This window comes from Rhinopithecus bieti, unplaced genomic scaffold, assembly GCF_001698545.2.
Source record: "Rhinopithecus bieti isolate Rb0 unplaced genomic scaffold, ASM169854v2 scaffold_2524, whole genome shotgun sequence".
NCBI classification, from domain to species: Eukaryota; Metazoa; Chordata; class Mammalia; order Primates; family Cercopithecidae; genus Rhinopithecus; species Rhinopithecus bieti.
The window spans coordinates 13,312-25,916 of record NW_016803991.1 but is presented as its reverse complement, the minus strand read 5'-3'; positions in this window follow the sequence as shown (position 1 = coordinate 25,916).

Here is a 12,605-nt window from a genome sequence, read left to right as displayed (position 1 = left end):
AGCGGGGCTTTCACCGCTGGTCTTTGGTGGGGACAGGGTCTGCTAAATGCTACCCAAAGGGCCTCTGGAGAAACACGGTGAGATGATCATGTTCTGAGAACCCCAGAACGTCATAGAAGCCTCTGGTTCTCCTGACCTCCCGCCCAGCTGCCCCTGAAGGCAGAGCAGCTCCACCATGTGCCCAAGCGCCTCCTCTTTCCGGTGTCTTCTTGGGGAGGGTGTGACTCCGGCACAAGCCAAAGGAGCCCTGGTGAAACTGACCAGATTTGGTTTTTGAAAATGTGTAGGTGGAGAATCCAATGCGCCCACCTGGGTTTTCAAAATGTGGGCATCTCGAGTGCGGGAAAGGATGTGCCTGCCGCTCCCCAGGGCACCCGGTGGCATCTGCAGAGGGGAGGCAGTCCCAGCAGGCCTGCTGCAGTGAGAGCAAACAGCCAGGGAAGCCCCTGCGGTGACAGCCCCGGGTCACAGGGTCAGAAGCAGCCCCTGGGGCCGGGAGTTCTTGCGTCAGTTTGGGAACATTTTCAGCCATGACCACTTTAAATACTGATTTTGCCTGTTCCTTCTCTCCTTCCCAGAACTCCAGTTACTCATGTGTGGTGTCTCCTCATTGTGTCTGCTGTTTCTTCCCATCTCTCTGGGGCAGGAGGGCTGCCATAACCCAGCACCACAGACCAGGAGCTCCACAGCCTTGGTGGCTGCAAGTTCAAAATCAACACAGGGACAGGGTCGTTCTAGTGAGGCCTCTCTTCCTGGCTTGTGGAGGGATGCCTGCTCCCTATGTGCACAAGGCCTTTTCTCTGTGCACACACATGCACACATACATGCACACACAACCACATACACAGACACACGCACACACACACACAATCTGGTGTCTCTTCCTCTTCTCATATGGACTCCCGTCCTGTCAGATCAGGGCCCCACCCTGCTGGCTGCACTTCACCTTAATTACCTCCCTAATGTCTTCTCTCTAGATGGTCACCTTGGTGGGTAGGGCTTTGTGAGGGTCTGAATGTCTGTGTTCCCCGAAATTCATCTGTTGAAACCGTCACCCCCGAGGTGATGGTGTTAGGAGATGGGGCCTGTGGTAAGGCATGGGGTCCTGCAGGTGGACCGCCAATCATGGGATCGGTGTCCTCAAAAAAGTGGCCCCAAAGCACCCCTCCCCCATCCACTATGTGAGGACGCAATGACACACTAGGGAAGCTGGTCCTCACCACACACGGAATCTGCCGGTACCTTGATCTGAGACTCCCCAGACTTCAAAGCTGTGAGAAATCCATTGTTGTTTCTAAGCCCCCCGGTCTATGGCGTTTTGTTACGGCAGCCAGAACTAAGACAGGCTTCTGCATGTGCATCCTGGGAGGACGCGGTTCAGTCCTTCACACCTGCTCTTCTCTATTTTCCTCCTTAGGCTTCTATCCTTCATTCTGAGAATTTTCTTCCGACCTGCTTTCCAGCTATTATTTTTCAGTGACATCTAAACTATTTTTAAACCCACTTATTGAGTTCTGAAATGTTGCTTGTATTTTTTCCAGGCAATCATTTTTGTGTTGCATTTACAAATAGGCATAGAAATAGAGCGTGCAATGAGAAAACAGAGAATGCAGTGAGAAAAGTTGGAGTTCTAGAAAGAAAGTGGAGGGAGAATAGAAAAAATACAATCAGCAAAAAATAATAATAATAAATAAATACAAGTCTTTCCTTTTGTGTAATTTTATTTCTCCACTGAAGTTCTTGACCTTTTCTTTTTCTTCTCATGGACAACGTCTCCAGTGCTTTCTGCAGCCGGTGTCTGAGGGTGCTATGTCTGCGTTCTTGTGTAGATGTTTTCATTCGCTGGGTTTCTCACCACTCACACTCGCGCTGCCATCTCTCCATGTGTGCCTGGCTGTTTCTTTCCTTGCCTGACATTCTATTCCCAATGTTTTGGAAGGAGAATCCGAGGCCAGAATGATGGTTCCTCCAGAGAGGGTGAGCACGAGTGCCAGCAGCCTGGAGGGGCGGGGCGGCGGCTCTGGTGTCCTGTGGTTTGCGTGGGCTCTCTCTGCACTATTACTCACAAAAAGACAGTATCTCAGGCAGGAATTCTCGCAGGGTGCAGGCTTCTCTTTTGACAGGTTAATGTCATGCATGGATTCCTTTGTAAACATCAGATCAACAGCAGAGTTCCAAATTAAAACATTAGGATCTTAGCCCATGTTGACTCGTCAGTCCCTAGAATGGCCTAGAAAACGGGGTACTTGGTGTTTGGGGTGCGTCTGTCTCAGGCCAGCCCCCACGGGTCAGGTAGCCTAGGGCAGGAGGAGGAGGGCGGTGGGCAGCTCCACAGCTAGGATCCCAGGAGAAAGGAAGGGCCACTCATTTTCTCTTCTTCACACAGTCCTGGGAACGCAGGGAGGGGAGACGGGGTCTCACTCTAAAAGGCAGCTTTGTAGCCAAACTGCTCCCTCCAGGCGGGAAGAGAATCCCCTGCTCGGAAGAAAGGTGGACCACCCTGATGACGGCAGGTGGCCCCAAGTGTTTAGATGCAGTGGGTCCCACTGGTTTGGGCCTAACTTCAAGCGGTTGCTAATGGTTCCATGATCATCTCGCTAACCCTTCACAGAGATGTCTGTCTGATGTCCACTGCTCAGCCGCACCCCCTGAGCTGGTGAGCATTCAGGTAGCGCCCCCACCTCTACTTTTCTCACCCCTCAAATCAGAGACTGGTTCTAAGCTGGAGCAGCCACTGCCCCAGCATGCTGGATGCAGGACTTTCCCTGCTAACACTGGACAGTCCCAGCAAAGCAGACGGTGGGTCGCTCTGTATCTCTGAAGAACAGCTGGGCCTGTGCGTCCTATCCTCAGGCATCTGGCCCAGGCCTTCTCCTCCAGGAAGGTGGAGAGGGGCTGCTCAGCTCCGGGGACTGCCAAGGGCCGCGGGCCCCCATCCTTTCCAGGCTGTTCCCCAGCACCTGCCTTCATACTCATAGCCACCATGGTGTGTGTCCCAGGGATTCTCAGAATTCTGTGACTCTCTCACCTCTGAAAGTGATCATGCTCTGTAGGAAAATATTACAGGACGCCAGTCTCAAAAGGCCAGGACGAGGCTCCAAACTGCTCTAAGTACATCAGTTACTTACAACAATCAGAAAGGGGTAGAACAAGCTGGGGTGTGGAGTCGGTGGTCAGGGGACAGATCAGCATCTTTTGTCTTGCGGGGAGAATGTGCAAGTTTACGTGAAAAGCTTTGTGATTTTCCAACTCCCTAAGTAATTCTAGCCAAAATGCATGATTGGCCTCACACTAGATGCTTGCTGCACTTGTGTCTCTGTATTAAACTGACCGTTCTTTGGAGCTTCAGAGTGGACCAAGAGGAAAAGGTAAATACCAACCTCGTTACAACCTCAGAGGCACCAACGCCTTCCTGCTACAGATGCGTCTGTTCTCGCCTGGCCCCTGCTGGCCGCCCTGGGAGAGGCCACAAAGCGCCCTCCATGGAGACAAGGCCTGAGAACCTTCGGGGCTCGCGTTGCCACTCACTGTGTTGAAGAACTGCCCGGTCGGCGCCCCGGGCCCTACACACATGGCTCTGTGGAGGACGAGGAAGTGCCATCAGGTGAGACCTTCACCATGAAAAATCTTCTGAGACACAACAATCTCCCTAAATTAAAACTACAGACTCGAATTTATAACAAGTGTCTGTTTCAAAAGCCCCAAATGTTTACATTCTCTGACTCATCATTCCTTCTAATTTATTTTAGGAAATAATGTAGAGTACTCACAAAAATTTATATAGAAAGATGTTCATTGCAGAATTCATTATAATAAAGAAAACCTGTAAATACTATGAGTGCCCGGCATCAGCATGGTGATAACGTGCCTACGAGGAAATATTGTGCAGCTGCAGTTCTTATTACCTTTCATAGGCATCTTACATGCTTTGTGAACACCGGTGTATAGATTTTTTTGTTTGGTATAGATGGCAATAATTAGATGGGTGCAAGTAATTAAAAAAAGGACATAATTTTAAAATATTGAGTGACAGAAAAAAAGAAAATGTTTAAAGAACTTTTTGGTTATTATATTATTACTAAAAGGCCATGTCTCCTTGCTCCCTTCTTTGGGGACAGTTCTGGCCTTGCCTGGCCCGTGGGTGGGAACTGTGGTGCTCCAAGTGACTTCAGCTGCTGCTGGGGTCCCAGGAGCCCAGCCTAGGTGTTCTTCTGTCCTCACCACCCCATGGCCTCCACAGAGCCCCACGGGCAGCCTCAGGAAGGAGGGCAGTATCGTCAGAACAGAGTCCTCACGGACCCCCAAGACACAGAATGCCCCAATCCCACCCAAGTACAGCTTCACTCAGCACCTAAACAGGAGCACGGCTGCAGGCAGGCTCCACGCACCCTGTCCCCAGGGAAACCGCAGGCCCCCGTCCCACGCATCCCGGGCAGGCATCTGTAACCGAGGGCAGTGTGGTCGGGTGAGCAGTGAGGCACACGCCGGCTGGGTGGGGAGGGGCGGCCCTGAGTGGTCGTCTTGCTCAGTGCTGGAGGGGCTCTGAGTCGAGGGTCTGAGGGTCCTGGAGCTGCCATGGCAGATCCCCACAGCCTGGGCAGCTCGAAACAACAGGGGCTCATTCTCTCCCTGCTCGGCATGGAGGGGTCTGAAATCAAGGAGTCCATGGGCCGTGCTCCCTCCAGAGGCTCCAGGGGAGGATCCTCCCACCTCCGCTGGCTTCTGTGGCTCCAAGCATCCCTGAGCCGCGGCTGCATTGCTGCACCTCTGCCTGGGTCTCCAAGCAGCCTCCTCCTCTGTCTGCGTCTAACCTCCCTCTGCCTCTGCATAAGGACACTGGCCATGCATTTAGGGCCAACGGGTTAACCCAGAATGACCTCCTTATCTCAAGATCTTTAACTTCATCACAGCCACCAAGACCTGCCTCCTATTTGAAGAGAGGTCCTGTGCACAGTTCCGGGGCAGGAGGTGAACACCCAGGGGCCCAGCCTCAGCCACCCCAGTGAGGACGTGCGAGGTTTCAGAAGGGCTGTGCTGCCCTGTTAGGGGCTATACACACAGAAAGGCAATTCCGCCGGCGCCAGGGGTGCTGGATGCCTGCGGGGATCTGATGGCGTCGGATTTCCCAGGGAAGCTGGGGAGCAAACGTCCTGCTCCAAGGGAGGGAGGAGGCCGGAGACCAGCCCAGGCCCAGCCCAGGCCCAGCCCAGGAGAAACCTGGCCAGCAGCCACTGGAGACTCCAGTGGCCCAGCCCTGGAGGGTCAGCACTGTCCCTCAAGCGGATTCCACTTCATACCCAGGTCTCACTGTCTGTGGGGGCTGCAGGGCTGGTGCCTGGGGAGCACGGACTGCTGGCAACCTTCGGGATGGGAGGCTCCAGATGGGACTTCCTGGCCTATGTTTATGTGGAGTCCAGGCTGCGGGCACCACAGCTAGGCACAGGGTAGGGGTGAGTTGTGGGTGATGTGAGGGCTAGAAGCACAAGTAATGGCCTGACCCCCATGTCCCAGCTGTGCTGTGTGTGGGGAAGACACGGGCTCGGGAGGCTGCTGGGGGTGACTTCGCCTGCAGCTGTTGGGTCCACCCCGGCCACCAGGCTCACCCAAGGGCAGTTGGTGACTGCCTGCCTCACTCCTGCCTCAGGGGCCTAGGGGTCCTGCGTAGGGGGTCTAGGAACCACGCTGGAGGACGTGCCTGTGCCAGGGCCACCAGGATGTCTACGGCAGGACCGAACCCACACCTTGAACCCCAGAGGCAGACTCCTCAGCCCAGGCAAGGGATCAGAGGTGGGAAAACCACACGGCAAAGGCTGTCCCGTGCAGTCATGGCTCCACCACCACTGCCCACACACGGAAGGCAGCCGTGGCTGGGAGAAGCCATCTTCACAGACACGCCATCCTTGTGGCTCTCACGCATGCACACAGACGCTCCGTCCTCTGCCACTCCCCCCACCCCCTGCCACCCCAGGCGGGCCAGGAAGTCCCATCTGGGGCCTCCCACCCCAAGGGTTGCTGTCAGTCCATGCTGCCCAGGCATCGGGGACTGTAGCCCCCACAGACAGCGAGACCTGTGTGCGAAGCGGAATCCATCCTGGAGACGGTGCTGACCCTCTAAGACTGGGTCACTGGAGGCGCCCTGGGTCCAATGGCTTTGGTGGGACTCCTGGCCAGGCTCCTCCTGGGCTGAGCTGGGCTGGTCTCCGGCCACCTGCCTCCCTTGGTGGAGCACCCTTGCTCTCCAGCACCTCCCAGGTTCACACAGCTCCTCCCTGGGGCCGCGCACTGACCTAGGGGCAGGAGGTGGGCCATCCTCTCTGTGGACTGAAGACCTTGTCCAAAGGGAAAGCAGGGCCGGCCCAAGGCCTGGCTGGAAGAGCAGGTCTTGGTGGCAAAGGTGGCTCCTGGGGGCAGCCCACGCGAATGCTTCCCCAGCACCCTGAGCCCCTGACCACGGCTGAGCCCGCTGTACTCTGACTCTCTCTCATGGAAAGAGGACCTGGGTCTACCATGCTCAGTATCACCCAAAAATTCCTACAGAAGTCTCTTGGGACAAGAAAAGGCCTTCTTCCCTCCCTCCTCCTTTCCTCTTCCTTTCTTTCATCAGGGAACAGCTTCCGGCCGCCTTCACTGTTGGGGCGCTGTAATAAGCCGTGACGGCCTTCGCAGAGCTCCGGGTCTCACGGGTGTGGCTGACCTGCCCACAAATGAGGCGACAGAGGAGAGGGAGGGTCGGGCACCAATGGCTCAGGAGGGAAGAGATCCCTTCCGTAGGGGGAGACGGGGCCTTCCTGGATGGAGCCAGAGCGAGGGGCTCACCAGGGTGAGACATCCAAGGGACCTGGGGGACTGGCCATGGGACACTGTGGTCCCACGTGGCTCCTGGATGTGCTGTGTGTTTGCTGAGCTGGAGGGGATGGGGAGCTCATGTGCCAAACGTGGGCCCCTCGCGGGAGCAGGAGAGGCCATGCATGCCCTGAGTCGGGCTTTATAAAAACCTTCTGGAAACAGTACGAGAGGAGCCACACAGAGGTACGAGCCAGGAAGAGGCGGTGGGTAGTGAGGGGGATGTTGGGATGCATGGGTTCGGAGACCACCGAGCCCTGAGACCTGCACGCTGATGGTCAAAGTTGCAGAGGTGGCTGCTGTGGCGACTACAGGGCAGGGAGAGGCGGTGGGGTAGTGAGGGGATGTCGGGGTGCAAAACGCCAGACCCTCCCAGCCCTGGGACCTGTGAGTTGATGGTCAAGGTTGCAGAGCTGGCTGCTGCAGCAGCCGTGGGGCAGCTGTGTCCTCCAGGGCAGCAGCTCACAACAGCCAACCCCAGCTGCCCCTGCACTAGCCCGGCACCTAGGACACACTGGCGTGTGCTGAGTCACTGACCACGCTGTGCCAGATGCCCAGATCAGGGCTGATCCCATCCCTCTTGCCATGTCTGGTCCGTGAGGCTGAAATGGAGGAAGGATCAGAGGACGTGTCCCTGGCAGATTTGCCCATGTTGAGGGAAATGCCCCTTCGACAGTGTCTGAGTGCGTCTCTGGTCATCACCTGCCTGAGTGCTGCCTGCCCTGCTCCCGGGGACGATAAGCTCAGAGCAGCGAGGGAGGGGACGCAGAGGCCCCGGAATAGGCTTACTGGGGCACCCGAGTGACTGCCATTCCATAACTCCAGTGGCTGCCTGGCCTCAGCACACAAGACCTCCTTAGGTGGAACTCACTCAGGAAACAGAAGGCCACAGGTTGAAACTCACCAGACCACGCGCCATTTTCATGTGGACACCCCTGCATATCTAGTGGGCCCAGCCACCATGTCATCACTGCCTGCGACTCTTCCCCTGCCTACGAGGAGGGAAAGGGCTGAGAGAAAGGCCCCTGCAGGCCAGGAGGGGCAGGCGCTGGGTGGGACGATCTCATGGCAGGTGGATCCAGGAGGCCGGGAGCTCGGGCCCTGCATGTAGTTGGGTTCCTCAGGGGCAAATCTCACTGCCGGGAACCGGTGGATTCTCCTGCATGGGAAGCCCACGGTCTCCTCAGTGGCTCCTGTCCTCGCCCTGCCACAACTGGCGCCCGTCACATACTGCCAACCTCTCAGTCGGGGCAGCGCCCGCCACACACTGCCAACCTCTGAGTCAGGGCAGCTGGCGTTGGGTCTGCAGATGCACGAGAGTACTACAGGCTTCCCTAGCTTCCCTGGAAGCCCCAGCAGTTGATGGTGAGTTTTCCAATCAATGATTTTATCCACAACTCAGCAGAACCCCAGGCCCTGGGAGTGGATAACCAGTGTCAGTCCCCGGCCATGTTCATAGAAAGCAGCACCGGAGAAACGCATGGGCAGAGCAGATGGCGCAGAGGGAGCCTCCCTCTGCTGGGAGCAAAGCAAGCACACAAGTTTTCACATATTGCATGGGCACTCAAACACACAGGACACGGGCACCCACACACAGGACACGGGCACACCACACACAGGACACGGGCACTCACACACAGGACACGGGCACTCACACACACAGAACACGGGCACCCACACACAGGACATGGGCACACCACACACAGAGGACACGGGCACACTACACACAGGACATGGGCACCCCCCCACACAGGGCACAAGAGCCCATACACAGGGCACAAGCGCCTACACCCAGGGCATGGGCACCCACACACAGGGTGCGAGAGCCCACACACAGGGCACCTGCCGGTCCTGACTCACACCTGGTGCACCTGGCGGCCGCCTCCTCAGCCATACACTGGAGCCACCCTGGCTCTGGGCAGCAGAAATGCTCTGGCTCCCAGGGAACCATGGTGGACTTAGCCGGTCTGAAGACACAGGGGCCAGGGCCACGGTGCTAACAGACTGCCTTGAACTTGAAGGCTGCCCGTTTCTGCACTCTTGCACCTGTCTCTGTGCGTGAGTAGGCTGTAGGAGTGCAGGATCCCAGCAAGTGCACTTGGCATTTGGACAGATGGTGGCAGGTCACCCACACAGCAGCTGCAGCGATGTGCACCCTGGCCACTTGGCCAGAGCAGGCTGATCACCCGCACTGCCATGGTCTTGTAGAAAAACTCTCTTAAGAGTCTGGCCTAAATTTAGCTGATGTCTCCCGGTTGTTGGGAAGACACAGCACCATCCAGCACCATCCATCAGATTAAACCTGCAGGAGACCTGCATGTGCTTCCAAAGGCGGGTTCTGGGCTCCGGTGTGGACGCCTTCGCAGGGGGCCCTTATGCTGCCGACCCCAGAGCCCTCCACGCTCCACTCACGGGTTCTCACCCAGAGGCCATTTCCCCCAGTGCCTGCAGAGGACCAGAAATCTTGGGCTTACAGAGCAGGTGACGATTTGTCCCACACTGGGGTGATCTGGCCCTGTCTTCCCAAGAAGCTTTAGGCAGCCTACGCATGTGCGTTGTGTTTTTACAGCTACATGTTTACTTCAACGGTTACCAAAACCATCAAGCCCACGAACGACCTCATGGATGAAGTGCTGCAGGTGGAGTAAAGCAAACCTGTGAGTCAAAAACAAGTACCAGGACCTGACCCAGACAGTGCACAAATCACTCACGCTAGGGAAACACAGACATAGAGGCTGATCCCCAGAACGAGGTGACAGAATCAAGCTTCTGAAACCCCACGGTTGTAGGGCTCGGAGGGTTGTGCTGGGTCTCACCCTCTTGCCCCCGTTCAGGTCACTCAGGCGTCACTCATGAGGCTTCATCAGTTGTACCCCATGAGCACGGATGACTCCGGAGAAAACCTTCTGAGGGTTTCCAGAGACACATTTTTGCTCCTTCAGAGTAATGGGAACAAGGGGTCACTCTGCTTCACGATAAAGCAGTGACCCGACATGTGTGTGCAGGTGCAAGTGCTTTCTCTTCAGCCAGAATAAAAGAGGAGGCTCACAGCCCTCCACCCAGCACCAGCAGCTGGCGACAGGGCCACGCGTTTGTCAGGACTGGACCCACGTGCACACACGGTTGTGTCAAGGGCTCTCTGCCTTGCATGTCTAGTTATAACAGAAAAACAGAAATCCAGGGGGAACATTATTCTGGTTCCCACCCGTTACACAGTTCTGGTTCAGGACCATGGCGACCTGGGCACAGGACTCCTCCACTCTCCACCTGCACCGTGGCAAAGCCATCTCATGGTGAGCCTGCTAGAGAGTGTGGTGTGGACAGAGAGGAGGAAGCCCGTCCTCAGCTGTTTTCCAGCGGAACTCTGGATACTTTTGTGTTCTGCAGAGAATGAGGATGAAGTTGACAAAAAATCCAGACAGGTTGCTGTGGATGGCACTGCAGGCCGTTCTCCCAGGGAGCTGGTCCCGCTCTGACCATCTTCCCTGCTCCGCAAGGGAATGGAGGGCCTCCGTGTAAGCAAACACCCTCGGGCTGTGCGTGTGGGAGATAACGTGTGCCAAACGCAATCTCCTCAACCCATCTGCCCTTCGACACCCAGGAGCTTGGCCAAGCAGAGAGAAAACATTCATCCAGAGTTTAGCAAATGATGCCATCAATTGAAACAGGTTTACTTCCACTGAGATGTCTTTAAAAGCAGAGTGATTTTAAAATAATAGTTGGTTTTAAACTGTTTATTTAGGTGTCATGAGTGTTTTTGTTTTTTGTTGTTGTTGTTTTTAAGACAGAGTCGTGCACTGTCACCCAGGCTGGAGTGCAGGGATGTGATCTTTGCTCACTAAAACCTCCGCCTCCTGGGTTCAAGCGATTCTCATGCCTCAACCTCCCGAGTAGCTGGGATTACAGGCGTGCACCACCACATTCAGCTAATTTCTTTATTTTGGACAGAGTTTTGCCATGTGGTCCAGGCTGGTCTCGAACTCCTGACCTCAAGTGATCCTCCTGCCTTGGCCTCCCAAAGTGCTGGGATTACAGGTGTGAGCCACCACGCCCGGCCGGGACTGTTTTTACAACATCGTTGTGTTTTAAGAAAACCTTCATGGCTTGTGACAAATAGTATGTAGCGCAGTAAGTTTTGTGAACAAAGCTGTGTGCAAGGATAATAAAATCTTGGGACCCCAGTGCACTCTGCCAAAAGGAAAAATTTAAACTGAAGCTGAATCATGCAAGAAGTGGCCTTTCCTTTTGTTCTACGCAGAGGGCTATGGATAAAAGCATCTCCACCGGTAGCTGCTCTCCATAAAGTGCCAAGGTAATGAGCTCAAAAGGGACACACCATGGGCAACGCCCTGCCTGCTCTCTTTCTCTTGCAACACGTGGATTCCATAACGGGGCCACACCCTGCCTCTTCCCCCTCTAGCCCACTTTTCCCCTTTATAGTTCAGAGCCCTCAAAATTGTCTTTGGATAAAGGCAGGGACCACAGATTGTTCCTGTGGTTTTGTGTTCCCCTTTTCCAGAAATGTCCTTAACTTTGGCAAATAAATTTCAAAACTGATGGAGATCTGTCTCAGACGCTTTCTGGTTTCCGCCTATGTAACCAGGACTGAGATCAAAAACAGGACCCTGGCAACCCCCTCTGTGGAGCTGTTACCTGACCCGTGCCAGGACCACTGTCCTGACCCAGCTGCCAATTGGGACTGCCCAGTTCTGAATTCCATGCATGTGGCCCCGGCAGAAGGCACTGGTGCCCTCCTTCCTTCCAGCATCATGCCAGCATCATGCCCGCATCACACCAGCATCACGCCAGCATTACCCTGTTGCGGCTGCACCTGAAGCTCATTTACTATTGCTGCCTTGTTGGATTCTGTCCTGTGAACACACCATGGTTTACTCATTCATTCTGTCGTCAATGCGCATTTGGACTGCCTTCAGTTTGAGGCGATGAATGCACCTGCTGCGAACATTCAGATGCTTGTCTTTTGGTGAATTTACATACACATTTCTGTTGGGCATGTGCTAGGGTCTGCATTACTGGGTTACTGCCTGAGTCCCCTGTGTCCAGCTGCAGGACCCCCTCACATGCACCCCAGCTCCCACTGCTCCACAGTTAGGCCATGATTTGATATTTCTGCCTTTCTCATCTTAGCCATGCTAGTGCAGAACAGAAGTTCCTAATTTTGGCATAAATCAAATTTATCTGTGTAAGCTTCTGGAGCCTCTATTTGTTCCATGGGTCCATGTTTCTTTCCAGAGTCTCACCTTGTGTTATTTACTGTAACGTTAAATTAAGGCTCAATACCCAATAGTGATAGTACTCTGACTTTGCTCTTCCTCAAGATTGTATTAACTATTATTGACTCTTTGTATGTTTTTATTTTTTTATTATACTTTAAGTATAATAAAGTACTGGAGACCCGGGTGCTTGTGGTGTCAGAATCCAGTTGGAGTCTGAGGAGTGACCTGGGGCTGGCTGGGCTAGGCAGCATCACGGGTTTCTGCAACCCAAGTGCATATCAGGCTGGTGACAGTCACGCAGCCTGTTCATGTGTCGTCAGAACATCAGTAGAACACAGCACTTCAAGTGTGCAGATTTAGTGAGCCATAGTCTAAAGACAAATAGAGCCACTGAAATCCTAAATTTCAATCAATCATCTCATTGTTACTTGTCTTATTGGTATTAATCCTTTGAAATTATGTGGGGTGGGAGTTAAAGCTAATAACTAATTATGTTAATGCTAAAACTAAGATTTTTCTGGCCAG